Source organism: Tamandua tetradactyla, chromosome 1 (assembly GCF_023851605.1).
Source record: "Tamandua tetradactyla isolate mTamTet1 chromosome 1, mTamTet1.pri, whole genome shotgun sequence".
Classification (NCBI taxonomy): Eukaryota; Metazoa; Chordata; class Mammalia; order Pilosa; family Myrmecophagidae; genus Tamandua; species Tamandua tetradactyla.
In genome coordinates, this window is record NC_135327.1 from 49,217,526 (window position 1) to 49,245,316 (window position 27,791).

General features: G+C 38.3%; 1 long non-coding RNA gene across 3 annotated transcripts; it reads left to right on the forward strand.

Annotated features, from left to right (window-relative positions):
* LOC143684281 (uncharacterized) lies at positions 1–27,791 on the forward strand. 3 transcript variants are annotated; one of them, XR_013175954.1, is made up of 4 exons: positions 1–32; positions 307–556; positions 9,692–9,779; positions 27,625–27,791. It is a non-coding gene; the product is annotated as an uncharacterized LOC143684281 (long non-coding RNA). The 3 variants fall into 3 exon arrangements; XR_013175952.1 differs by having other exon boundaries at positions 14–212; XR_013175951.1 differs by having other exon boundaries at positions 20–556.

Genomic DNA, 27,791 nt, shown 5'->3' on the forward strand with positions numbered 1-27,791 from the left:
CCCCACCCCGACCCCCCATTCTCCTGTTCTAAGTAAGAATGCAAATCCCCTCTGTTACCTGACCTTAGCTGAGACTTTTGTTTTAAAGTCAAAAGCAAACCCCTTGAAGAAGCTCTCTTTTCTTGTTTAAGGTTTCAAATGCTTAAACTCCATAAGATTATACAAAGCGCCCCCATGAAGGCATTCACGGGAGGGAGAGGAGTACTTATCAGGTGGGAGAGTCATGAATAAGTGTAGGGAAAAGAATTTTTCCCCAAGAATAGGATGGAAATGGAAAGCTCCACTTGTCTTCCTCCCCACCCCCAGTTCATCAGGACCACACAGGGGATAGCGGGGTGTTGTATGCTGCCTCAAGGAAGTTGGGGGGTGTGCACAGTTTTGGTGGAATTCCACACCTCATGAAGATTCTGGAGCTCAAGTTGCCTTGAATTGTCTGGAAGATAATGAGTTTACTGGTCACCAGCGTGTCCTGGAGGTCAGAATGCCTTCCCAAATGATCCGTCCTTCCTGAGAATCCCTAGAACCTTTCAAGACATTGACAATGAGGTGGGGCATGGTAAGGCAGGTTTGAGTTGTGGGGTAGTTGATCATAAAAATATTTAATTTGCCTCCAAACTTGAATTTACATTTAATGTGATGGAAAGGAACATAAAGAAATGTGTCTTTTTTTTTTTTTACTTCAAATTGTGGTGATAGCAGATTCATATCACCTACACACTTGTAGGATTATTTGTACTATATTGTAAATTAATCAATACTGCATTTTACTTAAACTAAACAAAGACTGTTTCTGATCTCAAAGGTAATTCTTAAAGCAGAAAATCCATGCATGAACAAAAATTTTCTTTCAATAATAAATTGTTACCAAAGCTATCCAGTTACCGTGCCATTTCTAAATTAAACAACCTTTATGGTGATTATAACTTAGCTGAACAGAAGAGAAAGGTATAGAAATGTATTTCCTGTATTACCATTTAAAATGTATAATATCAGTGGACCTAATTATAATTCTACATTTCTTTTCAAGTGAATTATAACCGAGAATGTATATAAAATGATAGATTTATATAAAGTGATGAAGCAGTAGCTTGGAATTAAAGATACTTGTCTTATTCGAGTGAGCCCCAAATACTTCTCTTTACTGGTCATTAAATTCTGTACTTACCATTCATTGTATTACTCTTTCCCATAATTGTATTCTTCCTGGAATCATCCTCTTTGCACCTCTGTAATTCCACATACTAGAGTTAGTAGTATATAATTCCCCAACCCACTGATATTTAGTTTAATCATGTTAACTTGCTTTGACCAAAGGCATGTTAGTAAGATATACTTCAAGGAGTGGCTTTGAAAGTGCTCTGTGGTTGAACTTGACTTCTTAGGCTCCTGTCTTTCTTCATGAGGAGAACCTGTCTTCAGTAGCCTCAGTTCCAAGAAAGGTGGAGGCTGTGTAGAGAAGACCTACTCTTGACCTGCAGCCTGAATTCAAGTCTGGTTGAGGCCAACCTAGATCAGTCAAATCCCAGCTGCCCCAAAGACATGTGAAAAAGAAATAAATGCATGTTGTAGGTTACTGGGTTTGACATAGTTCATTACATAGCACTGTACTGGATATTGCAAGCTGATACATCTTCCATTCTTTTCACTTCAGTAGATCTCACAGCTGATAGTGGTGCCTTGAAGATGTAGGTTATTTAGACTCATCTGTTTATTCTTCCTTACTTAGGACAGAGAGACATAAGGTACTATGCCTTTGAATCAGCATGGAACAGAGTTTTATCTGAGACTATAAGTCAGCATTTAAATCCAATTTATTTCAAGAGACATTTTATGGAACATTTGCTTTTCTGGCACTGTGGGAGGAGTAGGATTTAAATATTAATAAGACCTATTCCAAGGGTCAGGCAGATAGACAGCTATTAAAAATGAAAAAGGTAAGCTGCTCCTGGAGAGGTACAAATAACCTGCTATAATTATCACTTGCACTGCCCTTAATAAATGGCCTGATTTTAATAGTTGGAAAGACAGAGAAAGATGTTTTTCGTGAGAAGAACATTGATTCATCCACTTTTTATTCATTTGCTCATTGAACACATATTAGTAAAGCATCTTCTATGAACCAGATGGTGATATAGTGGCAAAGACCAGAGTCAGTACATCAAGTTTCTGGGCATGGCAGGGAGGATGAAATAGGCTGAGATAGGACAAAGACCCGTTTATCTGGATGAGACAGGACTCATTCTGGTGCAAGAAGCTAAGCAGTGTAAAACACTGTATGCAAAGGCCATTGATGCTTCTGGGAGAATCAGGCAACCATTGCTATCAGAACATTTGACCAGAAAGGGTTACAGACAATTGTCCAACCCACAAGTCAGGCTGGACATAAACTATTATTGGGAGGACTCTTCATGCAGCCAGACCTACTGGCAAAAGGCATGAGGAAGAGCACATTTCCAGGGAAGAAAATTTGCCAGGAGATCTATAGGACACTTGTATCCAGTATTGGGACAGTTTTTAGTGAAAATGTGGATTAGTAACTGATTAGCATTGTGTATGTGTTGAGTGGTGTAAGAGGATGGAGTTAAGGTTGACACAGAGGATTGTAGTTTTGCTTTTTTCGATGGATAACACTGAGTAAAACAGTTCAAAGAATTGGGGGAAAGGACTGCAATATTTATTGACTACTGCAATGATGTTGCATAACAGAACATTCTTAAACTTAGGGATGTAAAATAATAGCATTTCATTATTTTTCAAGACTTTACAGGTCATCCTAGTATTTTTACTGATAGGGCCGTATTGGCTGACTTTGGGCAGGCTTATTTATACTTCTGTTGTTAGCCACAGGCCAGCAAGGTAGATGTGCTTATTTAGCCTGGGTTTATTCACATCCCTGAGTACTTGTATTAGTTAAGGTTCTCTAGAGAAACAGAATCAACAGGGAACACTTGCAAATATAAAATTTATAAAAGTGTCCCATGTGACCATGGGAATGCAGAGTCCAAAATCCACAGGGCAGGCTGTGAAGCCAACGATTCCAATGGAGGGTCTGGACGAACTCCACAGGAGAGGCTTGCCAGCTGAAGCAGGGAGAGCAGCCTGTCTCTTCTGAATCCCCCTTAAAAGGCTTCTAGTGATTAGATTGAGCATCACTCCTTGCAGAAGACACGCCCCTTGGCTGATTACAAATGGAATCAGCTGTGAATGCAGCTGATATGATCATGATCTAATTCTATGAAATGTCCTCGTTGCAACAGACAGGCCAGCATTTGCCCAACCAGACTACCACCACTTGGTCAAGTTGACACATGGAGCTGACCATGACAGTCCACCCCTTGTCAATTTGACAGCTATATATATCACCTTAAACCATACCTAATTTCTAAATAAAAAACATTAAAACACATTTTTTTCTTTCACCTAACAATGCTCAACTGTCCTGCATATAACGGGAAACACAGTAACTCTCTCCAGAATAGGGTGCAAGTCCTTGGGTAATATTCATTCTTAAACATGATATCTTACAGCTTAACTAGTATAACAGGAACAAAACATCATCACAGTCCTCATTTCTGTAACTGATCACATGGTCGTAGTTCATATTTATCACTACCTTCTTCCACTACCCATTCCATGTTCCCTTTACCCTCAGAAGCACTTCAGCTGGCTGTGGTTCTTTGCCTGGTGGGGTGACTCAAACCTTCATTCCTGAAGTTTCAGACCCATTGGTAGTCCTGCCTGGATTGGACTGTTGCAGTTTTCCATTGATTTTAATCATAGGGCATGGTCATACTAAAAGACACCCTAGGGGATCTCCTATATTCCAAGAAAACTCTTCTTTACCTCCATTGTATAGTTGCAGTCCTATTGCCCCCTGATAGTCAGAGTCAAGCACCCCATACAATAATGCAGTCCCCTTCTTGATTTGTTGATCCAGGGGTATGAGTAGCCCAAGGTGACCAGGTGGCAGTCTTAGATTCCAGTTCAATAGAATCATTGTTGTTTCTCCTGGTGGAAGCACTCCCTCTTTTGGAACTAAAACCTGTAGACCAGTAGAGCTCAGGGTCACAGGGACAAGAAGCAAAATTTTTCCTAGTGGATCACTAGGGATAATAGTGAGTGGTACCACTCCCATTTCCACCCCTTGGTTCCTGGACCCACGAATTCTGGCTATGGGAGAAACAGCACCATACAGCAGATGCTGATTCAGAGCATATACAGCTTCCTGGAGAACATTACCCCAGCCCTTCAAGGTATTGGCACCTAATTGACACTGTAATTGAGTTTTCAAAAGGCAATTCCACCATTCTATCAATCCATCTGCTTCTGGATGATGGGGAATATGGTAAGACCAGAGAATTCCATGAGAATGTGCCCATTCCCACACTTCTTTTGCTGTGAAGTGTGTTCCTTGATCAGAAGCAATGCTATGTGGAATACCATGACAATGGATAAGGCATTCTGTAAGCCCATGGATGGTAGTTTTGGCAGAAGCATTGCATGCAGGGAAAGCAAACCCATATCTGGAGTATGTATCTATTCCAGTTAGAACAAATCACTGTCGCTTCCATGAAGGGAGTGGTTCAATGTAATCAACCTGCCACCATGTAGCTGGCTGGTCACCTCGGGGAATGGTGCCATATCAGGGGTTGAGTGTAGGTCCCTGCTGCTAGCAGATTGGGCACCCGGCAGTGGCTGTAGCCAAGTCATCCTTGGTGAGTGGAAGTCCATGTTGTTGAGCCCATGCATAACCTCCATCCCTATCACCATGACCACTTTGTTCATGAACTCATTGGGCAATGACAGTGACAGGAGTCACTGGGGAAAGAGGCTAACTGGTATCCACAGAATGGGTGCTCTTATCCACTTGATTATTAAAATCTTCCTCTGCTGAAGTCACCCTCTGGTGCACATTCACATGGGACACAAATATGCTCATGTTTTTAACCTACTTAGAAAGGTCTATCCACATACTTCTTCCCCAGACCTCTTTGTCACCAATTTTCCAATTATGGTCTTTCCAAGTCCCTGACTATCCAGCCAACATTTCTATACCTCTTATTTCCACAAAACTCTGTAAAGATGTCAAAAAAATTATCCCCCAGAGCCTGGCTTCTTACAAGTAAAGCATTAGGAGAATTGAATGGTAATATTTTGACTATCTCTTTTGCCAACTCACTCCATGGATTGGAAGTGTCATTCTGATTATGGAAATCAGAGTTCTTAGTGACTTTGAGTCCAGTCAGAGTAGAAAACCATTTATAAAAACCCATTTTTAAGATTCTGTTTCTTAAGAACCACTCCTGGTACCAAGATGTATTAGTTAGGGCTCTCTAGAGAAACAGAATCAACAGGGAACACTCACAAATATAAAATTCATAAAAGTGCCTCACATGACTGTGGGAACACAGAGTCCAAAATCCGCAGGGCAGGCTATGAAGCCAACGCTTCTGATGGAGGGTCTGGACGAAATCCACAGGAGAGGCTTGCTGGCCAAAGCAGGAAGAGAGCCTATCTCTTCTGAATCCTCCTTAAAAGGCTTCCAGTGATTAGATTGAGCATCACTCATTGCAGAAGACATGCCCCTTGGCTGATTACAAATGGAATCAGCTGTGGTTGCAGCTGACGTGATCATGATTTAATTCTATGAAATGTCCTCATTGCAACAAACAGGCCAACACTTGCCCAACCAGACAAACAGGTACCACTATTTGGCCAAGTTGACACATGAAGCTGACCATAACAGTACTTAACTGAGAAAACTGGGCTGACTCAGCTCGGCATCATCATCCACCAGGATGGTTTGGGCTTATTCATTCAGCGACTGGGCAGGAGTCTGAGGGATTAAGCAAGAGCCCAAAAGGCTTCTTGAGGCCAAGACTCAAAACTAGCTTGCTATCATATTTGCCACATTCTTTTGGTTAAACTAAGCCTCAGGCCCACCCAAATTCAAGAATAAGAGAAATAGATTTTGTATCTTATTTGGAAGAACCACAAAATCACATGGCATGGGATCATGAATACAGGAAGGGTGAAGTGGATCACTTTTTGCAAGCAGTCAACCACAGGTACCAACCATTTTCAATCCCTGGTTTCATGGCAGGCATTGTCTGGGACTTTACCAACTTGATCTCATTAATAATCACAACAAATCTACTGGATGAGGAAAAACGAGTATCAGAGATGTTAAACCTGTGCACTATCACACAGATACTAGTTGGTAGAATTAGGAAGGTAGTCCTGAGTCTCTTTAAAGCGTAATTTCTTTCCATTCCCTCATACTGCTTTCCCCAATCACTGATCTCCAATCTTCCCCCCAATAACTCACCAATAGAAATGGAATCAATGCTACCACAGCAGGATTCTGAAGAGTTAGGTATGAAGATTGTGGGATATTAAATTCCCATGGTTGGCCTAGTCCATGCTGAGAAAGTTGACAGGAATGAAGGGTGAATGGAGGTTGAATGAGTGAAACTAACCTTTTATGGGAGGTGATTACCATCTGACAGTCCAGCATGCCAAAATGCATGTCCAACAAGATCTAATTAACTCTGATTCCAAGGGGGTCAACGGAAGATACTAGAAGATGAGCATGTGATTTCTAGACAGGAACACTCCTTGCCTTCAAATGAGGATATCTATATCACATCATAATGCTATCCCAGTTGATGTCAGTCAAGGATGCTGAAAATAAAGTCTTCCCCAAGGAAAGGAGTTGCAGGAATGAAGCTGGAGGTTTGCAGTCCGCAAGCTAACTATTGCTCAGGAATGGAAACAGAAGCATAAATTGACATCAGCATGGGCAATTTTTATTTTGTTCTTTGCTGTGCTGTCAACAATGCAATCATTGTCTGGTACATAAAAGCATTAAACAAATATTTACTGAGCCATGAAATGGGGTTATAACCTGTTACAAGGGGGGCAGATAGAAGATTAAATCATTATAAACCCATGGGACAGTAAATGAGCAAACCTCAGCCTTTTTCCAGACCCTTGTCTATAAAGTGGGAAAAAAGACTCCAAATGTACATCAATATACATACAACGTTTTGGTCACTATTCCAGAGATGAGCAGTGATTCTCAAAGTGTAGTCTGCAGACTAACATATGAATGAGAATTTCTGGTGTTGGCATTCTGCAGCCTCCACTGGCAAAGCTGACCTTGTGCATAGCAGCAGTCAGCGGGTCCCGTGCTACTCAAAGTGAAGGCGCAGGCCAGCAGCAGCATCAACATCACCTGGCTGCTTAATAGAAATTCAGATTATCAGGCCCTGTCCCAGACCTGATGAATCAGAATCTCTGAGGGTGAAGCCCAGGAATCTGCATTTTAATGAGCCTTCCAGATAATGCTTATGTAGGCTAATGTTTGAGAAGCACTGAGCTGAACACGACCAAAGAGATATAGTTATCATTAATACTATGTCAGATTCCTTTAATTTTCCTTAACATCTTTTTTCTTAACATATGACTTGAAAGCTATCCTCCGTGTCACAAACATGGCTTCATTTTTTACTAAGGTGTAAAGGAAAATTTGCACATATCGGAACAGATTTTAAACATGTCCTTCTTGGACACCATCAGGACAGTCCCTCTGCTTGTATAGACTTTCTTGGAATTGCTTTGAGAAAATTCAAATCGGAGGTCATGTAAACTAATGGTTCAGAACCTGAGGCTGGGATCCAGAAAGACTTGGTGTCAACTTCCACTTCACCGTTTACAAGCCAGGATACATTGGGCAAGCTTATCTCTTTAGTGTCAGTTTATTTAGCAATATAAGAAGCATAATAACATTTACCTTACAGCATTATCAAAAGTATTACAAAAGAGAATGAATATAATACACATAGTACACACTCTGTACATGAAAAGTGATCAATATGTGTTATCTGCTATCATTATTACTATTATAACCACAATAAATATTAATATGATGTACTATACTAAGAGATTTTTGAGTTGCACAATAGAACAGTACAAGTTTGCGGCACAATTAACATTAAAAAATAGGATCATAGATAATTATCATACCCATTCTGCACACTAATTTTTCATTCATGATAAAGTTTGAATCCACATTTCTTGATTCCCTATTGGGCTCAGCACCATTTACAGGAGGAATTTTATCCTTCTGATGCACCTGCTTCATGACACAGGAGATCAAACAGAAACGACTAATTAAAAAATTACTGCATGCAAAGTGACAGAGGATACATTTGTTAGTGAGTCAATGAGTGGTGTGCTCAGCCCTGAGAGAAAATGTCACATGGGGTAAAACAATACTTTTGTAAAACTCATCATGCTCCTTTAAAATATTTTCTTTCAGCTCCCAGGTTCTAAAAGAATGATTTGTCTGTGCAATGAAAGGACAGGCATGAGCTGGGTAGGGTAACGTTGAATCTGACCTACAGGTCCTCTCCCCTTCCCTTCTCCTGCCCCAATCTGACTGCTGATTTAAGAAAGAAAGCAGATGCTGCAGCCTCAGCTGGGAAATAGAATCCTTTCAGGCCCCAGGCAAGCCTTCCATCAGGAAAGGCTAAGGTCAGATGCCAAGAACATCAAAGTGGAGAGAGGTCTTTGGGGTGAAGAAATAAATTGCATGCCTGCAAAGAATAAAGAGGAGGGAAGCCAACATCCAAATTCTGTTGTTTTTCTCATGAGAAACACAATGCAGATTCCCCCAGAAATGCAGTATATATTTCCTCCGCCTAATTTGTATCATATAAAATTCCTGACAGTTTTATTATTGAGGTGTATCCATCAATTTAGGAAACAAACCTCTACTTATTTTTATAAACATTTATATGCATTCATTATTATAGAATTTCCCCCCCAAGAGACATTAATGGAGTTATTCAAATTCAGAGAAAATAGTCTTTCTAAAATAAAATAAGTGCATCCCAAACATTTTTTTTCACTACCTGATATAGAAATGTGGTTAATGAATTGTATAAATATATGTCAGCAGTCTTTAAATTTTGTGGGGACTTTTAGTGATGGGGTAGGTAGGATGGAATAAACTCCTTTTGATTATTATCAGTTGGACTTCAGTATGAGAGAAGGAAACATTAAGAAGTATGGTCTAATAATCTCTTTATAATTAAGGAATAAAGTCTCCTGCCAATTTTCTCCACAGTGGAGCCAATTTTTAAAACGATCCACCCCTGGGTGCCATATGTTCAGAATATTCATCACTTTATTTCTCTACAGAATCTTTTCTTGATATACTATCCTCTTGATTCTTCTCCAGCAATGAGGGAGGGAACATTTTTTTATTTGGACTTGTCTGCCTGACGTTTTGTTTCAGAAACACCTTGGATTTTGGGGGGAAAATGGCTTTATAGATCACTATCAATTATAATTCTAATGCTTTTTTCTCTTAGAAACATGATAAATAATAGCTACTATTGATATAGGCCTTTATATCACAATATAGCATTCAAATAGGTTTATTTATATACAACAGCCTATATCAAAGCCAAATTCTTTTGGAACCAGCATATTTGTGCATGCCCCATGTGTTAACTCTTCATTGAAGAGACCCCAGATATTTTATTACGTATCAAGACTCATCTTTTCTGGTGTTTGGGGGAGAATCTCAAGGCTCATTATCTGTGATGTACTCAGAAGGCTGTTGGACAGGCCATCAGTATTTGGTAATCTGAATTTCAGTCATTATTTTTCATTTCCATAGGAATATCCGTTGATAGAAGAGAGGCAGAATTGGAACTGGGGTCTCTTCCTCCTACCGCCCCATGATTTTTTATTATTTGTCATTGTGGGTAAGTAGTTATTAGTTATAATAGGAGAAAATTTACCAAGTTTTATAAGATCCCAAAGCAGGCAATAAATTCAGGCTCTAAATCAGAGAATTTAGAAAGAAACAAGTGAAATATTGAAAGACGCAGAGGAAGAAGAGAGTATCTCAGTGTCATATCTTGTAATCCAACCTTTATCCAGCAAGAAAGCTGATATTTTGATGTTCATCTGCTTTAGTTCTTCATCTGTCTATTAGTTTGTTCCGGACTCAGCTGGGGAAGAGAATGTGTTTGACTGGGCATTGGAGGAAAATAATAAAAGTTCTTGTCTGATGGTGCCCCATGAGTTCTGCTTGCTCAGTGTAAATACTAAGTATGACAGCAGTACCATCACAAATCATTACTGAAGTAATGGAATAGTCAGTAAATGCTACTGGAAAAATGTCATACATATGAAAAGCATGAATTAGTTCATATCATACTCACCTATACATATGAAAAGCATAAATTTGTTCATATCATACTCAAAAGTCAATTACAGCTGGATTAGGTATTATATGCATAAAAGGCAAAACTCCAATAAATTTAAAAGAAAATACAGGTAAATATCTTTATGAAATCAGAGGGGGGGACTTATTAGTCAAGATATAAAAGACAGAATTCAAAATAAAATATTGATAAATGTGACCACATTGTAATAGAAGTAGATTGCAAATTCCTCCATTTTTGGCATGCATGCCTCTTTGTAGTGTGATGTTGTTGTTTCTCCCCCAAAAGTCAGTCTGTTGCTTCATCATCTTGGCTGGCTTCATGACTTGCTTTAAGAACTACAAAATGGTGGCGTTGGCACTGCTTTGGAGGCAGACTTCCATGTTGAGGCCTCTAGACATGTTGAAGCTTGTACTTCTACCCTCTTGGAAAAAAGTTGCCATATGAGGAAGACTGGGCAAGCCATATGAAGAGACCACATGGAAGAGAACCAAGGCATCCAAGTCTCAGTGAAATGCTGCATGTGTGGTTGAGGCTATGTGGGACAAGCTACTCCCAAGCCAACCTCTCAACTGAGCAAAAACACATGAGTGAGATGACTCAAAACCGTGTAGAGCAGAGATGAGTCCTGCCCAAGTTGCCAGTCCATAGTGTTTGAGGAAACAAATGAGTATGGTTTTATGCCACTGAATTGTGGGGTGATTTATTTTGCAACCGTATATATAATTGATGAAATAAATTAAAACATCTAAGCTTCATAGACATATTACACAAAGTAAAAGATAAGATACAGACTGAGACATTATTTAAATGAATATAAATTGTCAAAGTCTTACTACCAAAGATGTATAAAAACACAGCTCAATAATAAAAGATTAAACAAATTGAACATTAGTAAAAGATGTGATGCAATTCATCAGCAAGGATAAAGTGATGTAATACATATATTATATAGAGAGATATAATTCAACAAATTAAACAGACATAAAAACAATTTCACACCCATCAGTTCAGTAAAAAATAGAGTTTGAAAAATTTTGCTAAGAGAATAGATAGAATAGTGAGACGTTCCCTACACTAATGGTAGGAAGATAAATTGGCAAATCACCTTGGAAATCTTTGGCAATAACTAGTAAAATTGATAATGCATGGTCTAGGAAGTCTATTGTCAATGAACACAAGGGTATAGGTACAAGAATTATTATTCCTGTGTTATTTACAGTAGATGAAATTGGAAATAATATAAATTTTATCAAGAGAATAAATAAATTTTAAGGGATCTTATGAAGAAACACTGCACAGAAGTAGAAAGGAATAAACTAATGCTAGATTAGTTCATGAGCTAATGCTACATAGAAGTAGAAAGCAATGAACTGATGCTAGATCTACCAATGTGAAAAAAAGCACAAAACCTTAATGTTGAAGGAAGACAGCATATGTAGATAACAAGAAACTTTAAAAGCACAAAATAGAATTTTAAAATATTTTTATTATGAAATATAACATATATACAAAAGAAAAAGCAATGATTTTCAAAGTACACTCCAAAAATCAGCCACAGAACAGATTTCATAGTTTGGCATGTTACCATTCCACAGTTTTAAGTTTTTCTTCTAGCTGCTCCAAGACACTGAAGGCTAGAAGGAATATCAATACAGTGACTCATCAGCCATGCTCATTTGTTAAATCCTATGTTCTGTTGTAATGCCTCCTTTTTCTTTGATCTTCCTCCTACTCTATAACGGTCCTTCAATTTTTTAATGTTGAAAGGAGGTGTCAATAATATAGGATAGGGGGATGGAATTAGTTGATATTCTTGAAGAGACTGGACCCTCTGGGTTTCAGGACTTCTCTAGCCTAGGAACCCTCTGGAAGTAATGGGTTTCAGGAGAGTAAACTTAGTGTATGAAACTTTATTACAGAGTCTCAGTTAGAGCCCTAGGTATTCTTTAGGGTTAACAGGCATGAAGTTGGTTGGGGGTTGGCAAACTGTGGCAATTAGCAATATCTAGCTAAAGCTTGTCTAAGAGTAGCCTCCAGAATAGCCTCTCAACTCTATTTGAACTCTCTTAGCCACTGATATCTTGCTATGTTACCTCTCTTTTCCTCCTTTCACTCTGGAAGGTATCATCAATTCCATGGTGCCAGGACCAGACTCATCCCTGGGAGTTATGCCCCATGTTGCCAGGAAGACTTTCACCCCTGAATGTCATTTCCTATGTAGTAGGGAGGGTAATGATTTTCCTTACCCTACCTTTCCTTTCGGAGTTGGAAAGGAGCTCTCTCTGAGAGAGAGAGGCCAATATTTGAGGAACTAAAGAGGTTTGCTGGAAGCAACACTTGGGCAAAATTATAGGTAGTCTTAGCTTCTGCACCACAGAAATAAGCTTCATAAGGGCAAGGCTCAAAATCAAGGGCTTGGCCTATTTTCTTTGGAGTCCCTACTGTTTGTGAGTGTACAGAGTTTTCCCAGGTGGGAAAGTTTTATAGTTCCATATTTTTCCTCTAATCCCTCAAGGGACTCTACCAATACTTTTTTTTCCCTCCAGACCCTCAAGGAATACTGATTCTTTTTAATTATGAGCCCATCATAGTCTGGGATGTCTGTGGGTATTACATTAAGCTAAGCAGAATTACAAGGTCTCATTCCCATTCTGGGCTCCATGTGTTTGGGTTCTTTAAATGAGCTTTCCAAACAGGCTGATTTAGAGTGTGTGCTACAGAAAATTTAGATTCTAGACACAATAAACCTCTCTGCCTTTGGTCTCATAGAGTAGGTGATGCTCTAGAGTACATATATGATCATCTTTTGCCCTGTATTCTGATTTACCTTAGTCCCAGCCAGATGGGCTTCATTTTAATTTTTAATTGAAGCTGGACCTTTTTTAGGTTGACTTTAACTTTTATTGTATGAAGTAATGCTGAGTTTTGGAGCTGCAGATCTCCAGCTCTGATTCTTAGGTGTCACAGAGGTACTCAAAGTTCCATGGAAATCCCAGTTTATACATATAGCCCAGTGTCACAGAATCTAGAAGTACACTTACAACTTCAAACTAATTATGGCTGCTATAAGAGTTTACAATCTAGGCTCCAATGGTCTTATAAGTATTTTCTGAAAGAGAATGTAGCATATTTGTTCTTTTGTTTCCGCCTTATTTTTCAAAACATGTTGTCCCCAAGTTCCATTCAGTTTGGTATTCATTGCATGCCTCATAATGTCATTCCTTTTTGTAGCAGCACAGTATTCCATCATATATATATATACAATATCAGTTCATCTTTCGAATTCTCAGTCATTGTACCCTTCAGGCCCTCCATCCATTGGATATCATGAATAATGTCCAAAGTAAACAAATAATATTTTACAGTGTCCTCACTTGCTTGTTCAATCAGCAGCACTATCTATTTTATACCATTTTCACTGGTCCAAGAGACAAACAACCAATAAATACAACCTCACCAAATATCAAATCAAAACCTCCCCCAATCTCTTACCCCCCACCCCCATTATTTACCCCTGGTATTGCTGTGGTACTGTTGCTGTCTTCCTGTTAACTATAGGCCATAGCATGCAATATAAGTTTCCCCCATACCCTTCTATTATTGACTCTTTGTACAAGGTTACACCTTTGAAGCAGTTCATGCAAGAACTTATTTATAATTGAAGAGTTAATTGGTAGGATACATGGCACCATATGTCCCCTTTCAATCATATTCACCTTCAATATGTCTATGTTACTTATAACCCCACTAATTAGTTACCAACACTTTTATTTGTTCCCTCACATCAAAGTTCAACCTCTGTGGGTAAACCTTCCCCTGTCTCTAGCTACAGTGTACCTTTAAGTCCCCTGTATTCTATAGTATAAACCTTTGAGATAACCTTTGCCAGAGTCATAATAGGAAAATCATACACTATCTATCCTTTTGTGTCCGATTTATCTCACTCAGCACTGTGTCTTCAACATTCATCCAGGTTGTCATATGCCTCAGGACCTCATTTGGTCTTGCTGCTGCATAATATTTCATCGTATGTGTATACCACATTTTATTTATCCACTCGTCTGTTGATGGGCACTTGGATTATTTTCATCTTTTGGCAATTATGAAAAGTGCCACTTTGAACATCAGTGTGCAAATGTCTGTTCGTGTCACTGTTTTCAGCTTTTCTGGGTATATACAGAGTATTGGTATTACTGGGTCATAGGACAACTTGATATTTAGTTTTCCAAGGAACTGCCAAACTTTCTTCCACAGTGGCTGTACCATTATACATTCCACCAGCAGTGAATAAGTGTTCCAATTTTTCCACATCCTCTCCCACATTTGTAGTTTTCTGTTTGTTTAATAGCAGCCATACTAACAGGTGTGAGGTGATACCTCATTGTAGTCTTAATTTGCATTTCCTTTATAGCTAATGAAGGAACATCTCTCCATGTGCTTTTTAGTCATTTGTATTTGTTCCTCAGAAACATGTCTGTTCATTTCCTTTCCCCATTTTATGATTGGATTGTTTATTTTTTTGTTGTTGAGACATATACTTACTTTGTGTACACAGGATATCAAACCTTTACCCAACATGTGGTTTCCAAATATTTGGATTTTCCAAATAAAATGGAAAAAAATTCCATTGAGTTGGCTGTCTCTTCACTTTTTGAACAACATCTTTTGAGGCACAGAAGCTTTTGATTTTTAAGGTGCTTCCATTTGTCAATATTTTATTTTACTGCTTGTGCTTTAGGTGTAAAGTTTAAGAAGTTGCTTCCAATTACTAGGTCTTGAAGATGTTTCCCTATATTTTCTTCTAGGAGTTTTATGGTACTGGCTTTTATATTCAGGTCTTTGATCCATTTTGAATTAATTTTTGTACAGCATGTAGGGTAAGGGTCCTCTTTTATTCTTTTGGCTGTTGATATTCAGTTTCCCCATATCCATTTATTGAAAAGACTATTCTGTCCCAGTTCAGTGGATTTGGGGGCCTTATTAAAGATCAAATTGACCATAGATTTGGTGGTCTATCTCCATACTTTTAACTCGATTCCATTGGCCAATACTTTTATCTTTGTGCCAGTACCATGCTGTTTTGATCACTGTGGCTTTACGGTAAATTTGAAAGTCAGGAAGTGTTATTCCTCCCGCTTTGCTCTTCTTTTTTAGAACATCTTTAGCTATCTGAGGTTTCTTTCCCTTCCAAATAAATTTGATAACTAGCTTTTCCAAGTCTTCAAAGTAGGTTGCTGGTATTCTGATTGGTATTGAATCTGTAGGTCAATTTGGATAGAATTGACATTTTAATGACATTCAGCTTTCCTATCCATGAGTATAGAATGTCTTTCCATCTATTTATGTCTTCTTTGATCCCTTTTAGCAATATTTTGTAGTTTTCTATGTACAATCCTTGACATCCTTGGCTAAGCTTATTCCCAGATACTTGATTCTTTTGGTTGCTATTTTACATGGAATTTTTTCCTTAATTGACTCCTCAGTTAAGTCATTGCTTGTGTATAAAAAGATTACTGATTTTTGTACATTAATCTTGTATCCTCCCACTTTGCTGAATGTATTAGCTCAAGTAGCTCTGTTGCCAATTTCTCAGGGTTATCTTGGCTGGAAGACTTTCTTGTTCAGGATCTACAATATATCATACTACTGCCTTCTTGCCCCCATGGTGCCTGTTGAGTATCCAAATTCAGTCTTATATGGTTTCCCTTGTATGTACTAGATCACTTTTCTCATGGTGCTTTCAGGATTTTCTGCTTCTCTTTAACATTTGATAGTCTGATTAGTATGTGTTTTGGAATAGGCCCATTTTGATTTATTCTATTTCAGTTTCATTGGGCCACTTTGATTTGCATATTTATGTCTCTTATAGGGGTTGGGAAATTTTCTCCTATTGTGTCTTCAACTAACTTTTCCAGCCCTTTACTCTCCTCTTTCTGGAAAACCAATGATTCTTATATTTGTGTGCCTTTTGTTGTCCATCGTTTCCCTGAGATATGGTTCCATTTTCCCCCATCTTTCTTGCCATTTGTTCTTTTGTGCACTCTAGTTCAATTGTTCCGTCTTCTAGCTTATTTATTCTTCCTTCCACTTTTTTGAATATGCTATTGTGTGTCTAGAATATTTTTTAATTTGGTCTATAGTATCTTTAACCTCTGTGATATCTGCTATTTTTCTATTTAATCTTTTGGATTCTTAGTTGAGCTTTTCTAGTGTCTTCTCGTTATCCTGTATTTCTTTATAAATATCCTTGAGTAATTGTTCCAAATTCTATCTCCCCTCCAATCTTTTGATTTGGTTATTTATGTGGGTCATTTGTGCCTGGATCTTCACATGTTTTGTGATTTTCTGTTGTGTTTGGGGCATTTGATTATCTTGATAAGGTCATTTTGCAAGTTGGAGCTCTTCACTCATCTAAAGTTTTGCATTTACTTGGATGTGTGGGTTTGAAGCTATTATTACCCAAATTTTAAACCTGACCCAATTTTGGGGGGTCAGCTATTTCTTTTAATCCTAGTTCAATATTGTAGGGTGGAAACTTTTGATTAGATTATATCCACAGATATGTTGCATGCCCAATTGTGGGTGTGGCCTTTTGATTAGATGGAGCTATGTCTCCACGCATTAAGGGTGGGTCTTTATTAGTTTACTGGAGTCCTTTAAAAGAGGAAACATTTTTGGAGAGAGCTCAGAGCTGACACAGATTCAATCACTTGGAGAACAGTGCTTCAGAGCTGACAGAGACATGGATGTTTGGAGATGTTTAGAGCCCAGCAGACATTGCCATATGCCTTACCATGAGATGCTAAGCAAGCCAAAACCCAGAGTCGTGTTCTGGAGGAACTAAGTGAAGGCTCACAGAAGCCTAGTAAGGAAGCCCACAAGAAACAGAGACTGAAAGCAATAGAGCCCAGGAGCAAAGGACTGGTAGATGCTAGCCACATGGCTTCCCGGCTGACAGAGGTGTGGAGGATGGCATCAGCCTTTCCTGAATGAAAGTTATCTCTTCTTGGTGCCTTAATTTGGACGTTTTCATGACCCTAGAAATGTAAACTTGTAGCTATTAAGTTCCCTTTTTAAAAGCTGTCCCGTTTCATCCAGCAGTTAACTAATACACTGTGGTTTGCATTGAACATCCCCTTTTGCACTTGGTTTGTCAGTAATTCTTTTCCAAACTAGACCCAGATCTCATGTAGGGGATGAAAATCTACTTGAGGGTCTATCTAAAGCTAGGTAAGTTTGAATGGGTAGTTCAGTGGCAGAATGCCCACCTGCCACACAGGAGACCCAGACTCAACTCAAACACCTCAGCAATAATAGACTCCAAAGCCAGACAGAGACACCCCAAGATATAATGGGAATGAACTCAGAAGGGAAAGAAAAGAAATAGAAATAAAAATTTAAAAAGAAGGGAAAGAAAAGAAATAGAAATAAAAATTTTAAAAGTAAAAAATAACTAAAATGAAAAAAAAAATTAAAACCTAGGCAGATAGAGAGTTTGCCAGACGTGCAGTTTTGCACACACCACTTATTCCCAGAAGATGTCACTCTTGAGCCACCTCCTCCCCTCAGGGCCACTTCTCCCCGATTGTAGTGGCCAGCTGGACAAGATGACATGTACCAGCACGAGGGCCTTTCAAAGTGGCAGGACAGACAGTCATAGTGCACAAGATAGGGCAGCTGATCACAATATGATGTACTTTGAAGTTTATTGCTTTTTTGTATATATGTTACTTTTCACAAAATAAAGAGAAAGAAGAGCATAATAGAGAAGGTAGGATTTAACAAATGAATATAACTGCTGAATCAATATATTGATATATTTTTTGGTCTCCAGTGTCTTGGAGCAGCTAGAAGAAAAAATGAAAAATCATGGCACTGAAGCCATACCAAAGTTTAAAATATGTTGTGTAACTATTTGTTAAAATGTACTTGAAATGTATTGCTTTTCTGTATATATGTTATTTTTCACAATTAAAATATATTTATATATATTTTTATATGTGTATATATATATATATGTATATATATATATATAAACAAGTAGGGGGCAGTGCAGGGGTGGCTCAGTGGCAGAGTTATCATGGCCAGGAGGGAGACCTGCATTCAATTCTGGAGCTTGCACATGCCAAAAAGAGAAAAAAAAAGTGGGAAAGACAAATGTCACAGGCTAGTAGCTGCTGAGGTGAAAGAAAATAAGATGAGGGATGAATATTTAATGCTTTCTAGCTTAGTTGGATTGGTGAGCACACAAGAGCACATCTGTTTATTTTTTATAGGTTCAGTCCCCCTGGATTATATACAAACCAGAAATAATAGAAAAACAAGCAAATAACTGATGTTAAAAGCAAAAATTGCCCTAGTTCCCTGAAAAGCTGCTGATGCTCTAAAATATGTTGAGGGATAGTATTGAAACTCCTGCCAACTTTTCAGTCCTCTGACTCTAGACCCATGCAAGTATTTTCTTGATTGCTCAACACTAAGACCCAACCAGACATCCAGACAAAATCTTTAATCTAATGGAATTTTACTGATATTTAGAAAGCTGTGATGATAGTTAATTCACTTAACCTTGTCCTGGAAATCTTTGACTTTCATTTGTTTTTGCATGGATGTAAATATGTGGGAAGTAGTTTAAAGATGTTTATTTCTATAACTGACTGACATAACTAAGAACTATGAAACCTGACAGCATGGAAAACATCTCCCTTTTCTATTTTCCACACTAATAAAATAAAGCAATAAAAAATTTTCACCTGAAGATGAGGAAGCAATCTCATAACGAAAGAAAATGAAATGTTTGATGCAAATGCATGAGTTTATCCTTCATGCATTTTCAACCAGAGCCAAAGAAGTAGATTTTTATAAATTAGAGCAACTCTCTGAATTTAAATAAGCATTCTTCTTTAAAGTGGCAGAGAGTTAAAAAGGAAAATTTGAATGTATTTGACAGGGAGATGCTGACATGGCAACTCATGTAACCTGGCTATTATTAATGGAATGAATTTGTGTTGGGACTGAGACCCCCATCAACCCATCCCTCCCCCATTTCCACACAGTTTGGGAACCCATAGGTAGCAGAGGACATTTGTGTGGGTCCCCTTGTATCAGAAAGTATGATGGATTTATGCATAAGGCATAGCCTAAATGCCTTCGGTGAGGTAACTGCTAAATAATGGTCTCTTCATACCATGCAATGTCATGAACCATTTGTAAGGAAAGACATCCAAGATTTTTTCTTGATTAAAGTAGGTTGCATAACTTATACAGGTATAGAAACATCTCAAAGCTTTATAAATTTAAAAAGTTAACTTTATTACTGTACAACTGTACTTAGCATTTGCTCCCTGTAATGTTATCAGAAAACCTAATTTTACTCAAACTCAGCCACTTCTTTGGTTTAAATTACTCTCTTTTATTTTATTTTATTTATTTATTTATTTTTTACATGGGCAGGCACCAAGAATCGAACCCGGGTCCTCTGGCATGGCAGGCAAGTATTCTTGCCTGCTGAGCCACTGTGGCCTGCCCAAATTACTCTCTTTTAGCTAAATATTCAGCTACTTCCCCTTCTTCTTATTCCTCCCCTGTCTGCATTTGAAAGATGGGAGGTTGGGTGTAAGCCCTCTTGATTTATATTTCCTTCCATGGACTCACATGGAAAGGAATAGAGGTGTGCTGTCTTAGGGAATCAGATGCATGTGATTTAGTGAAGAAATATTCTCAGGGAAAACTTGGAAGGGAATAAGAGTAGAAGGTAGGAGAGGAAAAGGACCTAAAATTAAATGAGTGAATGAATGTGTGGTTTCAGCTGAAGTTCAGCCTCACTGTGATCCTAAGAGTTGCTGTGGCAAGTAAATGGTGCCACAGAGTTTCACCTTGAGGCAAGGGCACCCAGCTTTGTACCCCTGGATCAGTGTTCAGACCTTGTACGCAGGCACAGGTGAATTTAATATCTCAGGCATTTCCAGGAGAAGCAGCTCTCATCAGCGAAAGCCAATTTTCAGAGGATAGTTGTGTGTCTGCGCAAGCAACACTCAGTGCAGCTGTGGGAGGGGGCACCTGTGGGATACCAGTGGCATCTTATATGATCTGAGAAATTATTTGAGTCTCCCACTTCTAATCCCACCATAGGTGAAAAAAATCCAGAGCCCTCTCAAAGATTATCCTCCAACTCTCCTACTTTCTTCCTCAATTTTCATTCCTGCCACAGCTGGCAACATCTCCATCTAATTTATCCCAGGAAATTCCTTTTACATTTTGTGCATTCCTCTGACTGCACAGCTTATGGTATAAATGCTTTGCTGTATGTCCTCCAGTCTCCTCAACTCTTAATATATCAAAGCCAGGCTTTGGACCCATAAAGTCTGTTTTTCTCTCAAAAATATGACTTGTGCAATCATAATCTGCTTTTAATACGATAACCTACACTCTCCATTTAAAACAATTCTGGTCAGAAACGAATCTGACTCTTCAAAAACTCCATTGATTCATTTGTTCTTCACTACAGCATTGTCCTCCATTTCAGGAATTAAATACTGTTCTATGGATGTGGGAAGAGCTACCAAACAGTGTCTGAAAGGATAGGTGTTAAGGCATTAATATTAATTACTTCCGGAAAGTGATTTGTATTATGGGAAAAATATTGAGTTTTAATTGTTACACATTGGTATTGCCTGAATGAATTTACAGTGAATACAAATGAAAAAGAAAAGGTCCTGGGGAACAGAGAAAGCATGAGGATTCCCAGATGACCTGCAGTTGTGAGAAACTTTGTACAAAGGATATCCTTGGCTGTGTGAATTTAACATCATTGTTTCAGTGAGATCTTTGGGTTATTCCATGTTAACTTGTCTAAGTCAATGGCCATTCACCATCTCCAAACCCTAAAGACAGAAGCGCCAGTGAGAGAAGGAGACTAAATAGTGCACAGTCTTCTTGACTCAGGGCAAACGGCAGAATTTACAGTTAGCAGTAGCAGGGGCCTCCAAGCCATCCCCGAAACCCAGACTGTACCAGATGGGGAAACAAAGCAAAATCAAGCAACTCAGAGGAGGTTACTGACAATCCATAGTAGAGCATACGGACCACAGGACCCTGTAATCTTCCTCTATACTGAGAAACTATCTTAGGAAGGATGAGTCATTATGAAACAATCGTTATGGGCACTGTGGACTTCAAATTCATGGATTATTTCCATGGAAAAGACTGGAGACTCTTTAAAGAAAAAAATATAGATTGCCATTAGATGGCAAACCTCTGCTTGCATTCTTGCTATCATCAAAATTGGAATTCTAGAATAAATGAAATTAATTATAAAAATGAAGAATACATACTTTTAGTTATGTTGTTGAAATTGCAACTTTGTTACAAGAAAAGATATCCCAGATTGCCAATTCTTGATGGGGGCTCATACCTTATAGTTTGTTTCTGCTTTCATATTTAGGACAGAGTGTGCCAATAAGTATTTTATTGTTGATCATAATTAATGAAACCTTTTTGTGACAATGCCTTCAGAAGTGTTCCCAAGAAGCTTAGACGATCTAGTTTAGTGTTCAGGGGGAGGGGACATTGAAGAGACCCTATTTTTGAAGAACCTTATTATTGCCCACCCAGCTGGAATCTGTTGAGTGATAGTCTAAGAAGTAAAACAGATAGGGATCAAAATGTCAAGACTTTGTATAATAATAGATTAGGTCAGGCTTAGCTGTACAAAAACAATGGGATTTCTCTTACTGAGCCATAAAAATCAACTTACCATTCCAGCCACAGATGTCTATGAATCACCAGGGGCTTCCCTGTTGGTGTTATACTTCTGTAAAATCTGCTGCATAAAGAAGCAGACAAACATATTGTTTTCCATAGACAAGGTGGCTTCTAAATGGGAGGGAAGGATGATGGCTGAGGTATGCATGTCCAGTCTTCATTCCAAACTCACCAATCTGATACATTGTTTTAATTTCCTTGAGTGAGGAGGTGGTTAAGAGTCCAGAAGTCTGTACGGAAAGTCCCTCTTCATGAAAACCAGAGAAGGAAAGAACAAAAATCTCTAACTATAATATTCAAACTGAAGATGTCAGCATAGGGATGTATGGGATTTAATCTGTCCTCTAGGGCAGCTAGTAAATAGCCAGAAATTGCCTGGAACAACTGTTGGGGGGACTCTTGTGACCAGTTACACATTTTAATAGTTGCCTGGAAAGAGTAGGAAGGACCAAGATCAACAGCACAGAATTGGAAGTCTCCCAAGCTGTGGTGGCTGGAGCCCTACCCCAACTTGCATGGCAGGCTGTTTTGCAGTTACTTCCCTATGGGAAAAAGAAGCAGTCTCTATTAGGATCAAGGGAAGATCCAACAAAGCTCAAATTGAGGAATTAATTAACAAATTCAGACTGCTGAATGCAAGCTCTGAGCGCAGATAAACCTGGTGCAAGCAGGAAAGAAACTGGAGGTTTCTCCCCAGCAGAGAGAAGATAGGGCTGATGAAAAAAGAGTTGGCTGAGCCAGAGTACTGGAAAAAAACTTTGGCTTAAGAAAAGGGGCAAATAGAGCCAGGTACCAACTCCAGCTCTTGTTTAGCAAACCTGGGAGCTGGAATCCAGCTTTGAAAAGTTTATTTTTTCCTTTTTTTTTTTGTACATTTTAGCTGCCCATCAGATTAAGCTGCAGACATTCTTAGGTTTCAGAACTGCCCCAGGCAAGGGCAGAGTTAAGGAATGTCTAAGAGATAAAGTAGCTAATTAGGTGAAGGAGACAATTACCTAAACAGCATATCTATCCCAAGAAAAGGGGGAGGGGGCAGGCCCAGCAAAAGTGACTGCTCTCATTTAGAAAATTCATACCCTAGGAAGACAGAAATAATTTAGCCCATCTTCTACCTCAGCCTAGTCTCAGCCACATCCCTGGCAGGGACAGGGTCTACTGTGAGTTAAAGGCACAGCAACACTTTATGCCAGTGGAGACTATGAGCTGACAGGTGCCACCTACCGTACAGGATTGGAAAAGCACAGATTCAAGAGGTCTTTTAGGAAAGACTGGCAGCCGTCTGGGTCTCAACCTCAGGGAAATTTGATACTCATTACATCATCATCCTGACTCCTGGGCCTGTCTTTTCTGGAAAATCTGATTGGGGTAGATCCTATCTGACAGGACAAGAGCCAGAAAATCAAGAGCTCAAAAATTCTAATCAGTTAAACAGAAGCTAAGCTAGAGGTATAGAATAAATTGAACTGAATGTCAAGGTACAGATAGAGAACAAAGCCAACCAACAAAAAATCCTAGGTAAAAGAGAAAAAATGACCTCCAGAATGAACTAATCAAGGAGATCAGATGCCTAGACACCAACAAAAAAAAATCACGGTCATACAGGAAGAAAGAAGATATTGCCCAGTCAAAGAAACATACTAACACTTCAAGTGAGATGTAGGAGTTGCTTAAGTCAAATTAAAAAATTGAACCAACGAATTGAAGGAAGATATAATAAAAGAGATGAAGGATTTAAAGAAAACATTGGGTGACCATAAAGAAGACCTCAAAAGCTTGAATAGGGTGGGCCATGGTGGCTCAGCAGGCAGAATTCTCACCTGCCATGCCGGAAACCTGGGTTTGATTCCTGGTGCCTGTCCATTAAAAAAATAAAGATTTGAAAAAACAAATGGCAGAACTAACGGTAAAAAAAGGCCATAAATAATAGAGGAGATGAAAAACACAATGGAGACACACAACAGCATGTTTGAAGAGGCAGAAGATAGGAATAATGAACTAGAGGACAGGACATCTGAAATCCTACATGCAAAAGAACAGGTAGGGAAAAGAATGGAAAAATATGAGCAGGGTCACAGGGAATTTAATGACAACATGAAATGTGTGAATATTCCAGTTCCCCAGAAGGAGAAGTAGAAAAGGGGGCAGAAAGAAAAATGGAGGAAATAATCACTGAAAATTTCCCATAAATATACAGACCCACAAAACACAGTGTAACCCAAACAAAATAGATCAGAATAAACTACTACAATCCACTTACTAATCAGATTCTCAGATGTCAAAGAGAAAGAGAATTCTGAAAGCAGCAAGAGAAAAACAACTCACCACATATGAGGGAAGCTTGATATGACAATGTGGATTTCTCAGCAGAAACCATGGAGGCAAGAAGGCAGTGGTATGATATATTTAAGATACTGAAAAAGAAAAACTGCTAACCAAGAATTCTATATCTGGCAAAACTGTCCTTCAAAAATGAGGGATAGTTTAAAAATTTTTCAGACAAACAGACACTGAGAGAGTTTGTGAACAAGAGATCTACTCTACAAGAAATACTAAAGGGAACACTACAAGCAGATAGAAAAAGACAGGAGAGAGAGAGGATTGGAGAGGAATGTAGAAATGAGGACTATAAAGTAAGGGTAGAAAGAGAGGACAATATTGTAAGTACATTGAACAAAACTGAGTATGAATATGCTTGAATGAGGAAGACCTTGGGCATGTATGACACCAGAAGGAAAGATAGAGGATAAAAACTGAGACTGTATGACTTAGCAAAACAGAGTGGACAATTATGGTGATTAAATGTACAAAATAAGAAAGTTTTTACATGAGGTAGAAGAAGTGAAGTCAACATTGCAAGCTGTTGAAAATGGGATGGTACAATGAAAAAATACAATCAATGAAACTGAGAGCTATAATTAACAGTAACATTCTAATATGCTTCCACTGAATGGAACAAAGACAATATACCAAAGCTAAATGTCAATAAAAGGTGATATAAGTGAGGGGTATGAGATTCTTGGTGTTTTGTTATTGTTTCTTCTTTTTACTTTATTTTTTTATCCTTCATTTTTATTTTCTTTTTTCCTTTTCTTCTTTCTTTGTGGAAGAAATGAAAATGTTCTCATATAGATTTGGTGGTGAATGTATAAGTATGTGATTATACTGGGAGTCATTGAGTGTTTGCTTAGGATTGATTGCATGGTGTGTGAAACAAGCTGTATAAAAATAAACATAAAGATAGAAGTGCCAGAGAAAATGTGGACAGAGGTCTCTATTCACTTTTGGTATGGAAGTAGAATAGTGCAGACCCTCTGGAGGGCAGTGTGGTGGTTCCACAGAAGGCTGAGTATAATGTTGCCATATGATCCAGCAACCACATTATTGGGTATATACTAATAATATAATCGAAAGCAGGGTCTTGACTAGACATTTTCACATGGGTGTTTAAGGCAGCAGTATTCATGATTTGCAATGAATGAAGGTGACCTAAGGGTACATCAACTGCTGACCAGAAGGGGAGAAGGACAAACTGCAGTGTATACAAACAGTAGAATATTGAGCAGCTGAAAAAAGAAATGAAGTTTTGAGGCATGCAACTATTACATTACTGAATGCACCTTGAGGATATTATGTTGAGTGAAATCGGCCAGAAACAAAAACAAATATTCTAAGGCCTCACTAATATGAACTAACTGTAATATGCAAACTCTGAGAATTGAATTTGGGAGAATAGGTTATTAAGCAATAGAACATGGGCAGAGTTGGGTAATCAGTGATTAAGAGTACAGAATATTCAATAAGGCTTATTGTAAAGGTTCCTAGATTGTAAGCTTTTACACCTGTTGCATCTATTCCTGAATTTTAACTGTTATTTCTAAATTCTGAGATAGGAGCTTTTTGTGTATCACCTGGTCATTCCCTGGAACTTTGGGTATCTGTGTGACACCTGAGACTCAGAGTTAGAGTTCTGCAGCTAGGAAAGCCAACATTGCCCAATATAGCAACTGTTAAAGAAGCTTAAACAGATCAGACTTAATTCGACATATCAGTGAAGGTGATTTAGTTAGGACTAATGTATATCAGAATACAGGGTAAAGGATTATATTGACTTCAACTTCTGTGTGAGACCAAAGGAAGAGATATTTATTGGGTACAAAATTTAAATGATCTGTACCACACTAGCTAACTTAACCTGTATGCCAGTTTATTCAAACAACATAATTACAACGGAACTTTGACTAGAGAAGAAGATCTTGTTATTTTGATAGATTAATGTACTACCCCCAATACATCCCAGAGTAATTTGGGCATAAAATAAAAAGTACTTGCCAAGTATTCTTGAGGGGACTGTGGGAAAAATGAGGCAATATTAAACTTCCCCACCTGGGGGATTCCTGATATTCTTGCAAGCAATAGGGACTACCAATTTAGTAAAATTTGAACTTGGGGCTTGACCTTCTAAAACTTATTCCTGGAAAGAAGTTAGGCTAAGCCTACTTATAATTATGCCTAACAGTCACCCCAAGAGAACCTCTTTTGTTGCTCAGATGTGGCCTACCTTTCTAAGCCAACTCTACAAATAAACTCAATACTCTCCCCTCTGTGGGAGACGTGACTCCCAGGGGTGTAATTCTCCCTGGCAATGTGGGACATGACTCCTGGGGATGAGCCTAGCCCTGGCATTGAGAGATTGAAAAAACCTTCTTGACCAAAAGGGGGGAAAGAAATGAAACAAAATAAAGTATCAGCATCTAAGAGATTTCAAGTAGTTAAGAGGTGATGCATTATACAGATATCCCTTTTTAGTCTATTGTGTATTAGAATAGCTAGAAAAAAATACCTGAAGCTGTTGAACTGCAATCCAGTAGCCTTGATTCTTGATGGGGTGTGTATAACTATATGGCTTTTAAGGTATGACCATGATTATGAAAACCTTGTGGCTAACACTCCCCTTATCCAGTGTATGGGCAGATGAATAAGAAAATAAAGACAAAAAAATGAATAAACAGTAGAGGGGCTATGGGGCTAGGGATGTTTTGGGCATTTTTAAAATTTTATTTTTTATAGTAATGAAATGTTATAAAATTGATTGTGTGATGAACACACAACTATATGATGATACTGTGAGACATTGATTGTGTACTTTGGACGATTATGTGGTATATGAATACATCTCATTAAAATTGCATTTAAAAAGTTTAAAATAATATACAAACTACTCTTTGGCTACAAGATCGTAGGTATGACTGGTATCAGTTTTCTAAACTAACAGGTGAACGTCACCTAAATGTGATGCAAAGTCACAAATAACGTTATAAATAGCCAATGGGGTTTTTGTTTGTTGGCTTTTGGGCTCATCAGTAAAAGTCAAGATGTGTACATTTCCTTGTATCTCCTGTTCTCTACCCACTCACTGAAAAAATTTTAAATTTCTACTCCAATAGTTCAGAAGGTGCCATCTAATGATTTATATGTTCTGGGAGGAATCACTCTTGGGTAATTAGAGATAAAAGCAGAGCTTTCTAACCTTTCCTATACAATGTAGAAAATTATAATATTTATAGGCATGGTAGCCATTCATGTGGGTCATTATTTATGGTTTCCCTTTTTCTAGGCACATGGAAGAATTATATGCTCTGTTCTCTTGAAGTTATTCATCACAATGTCATTTACAGTACCCATACAAATAAGAAAAGTGACACGTCACTTCCAGGCTGAAGCTTTTCAGAGTTACCCATGCCATAACAATAAACAATGTTCAAGATGGTCAAGTTTCCATTA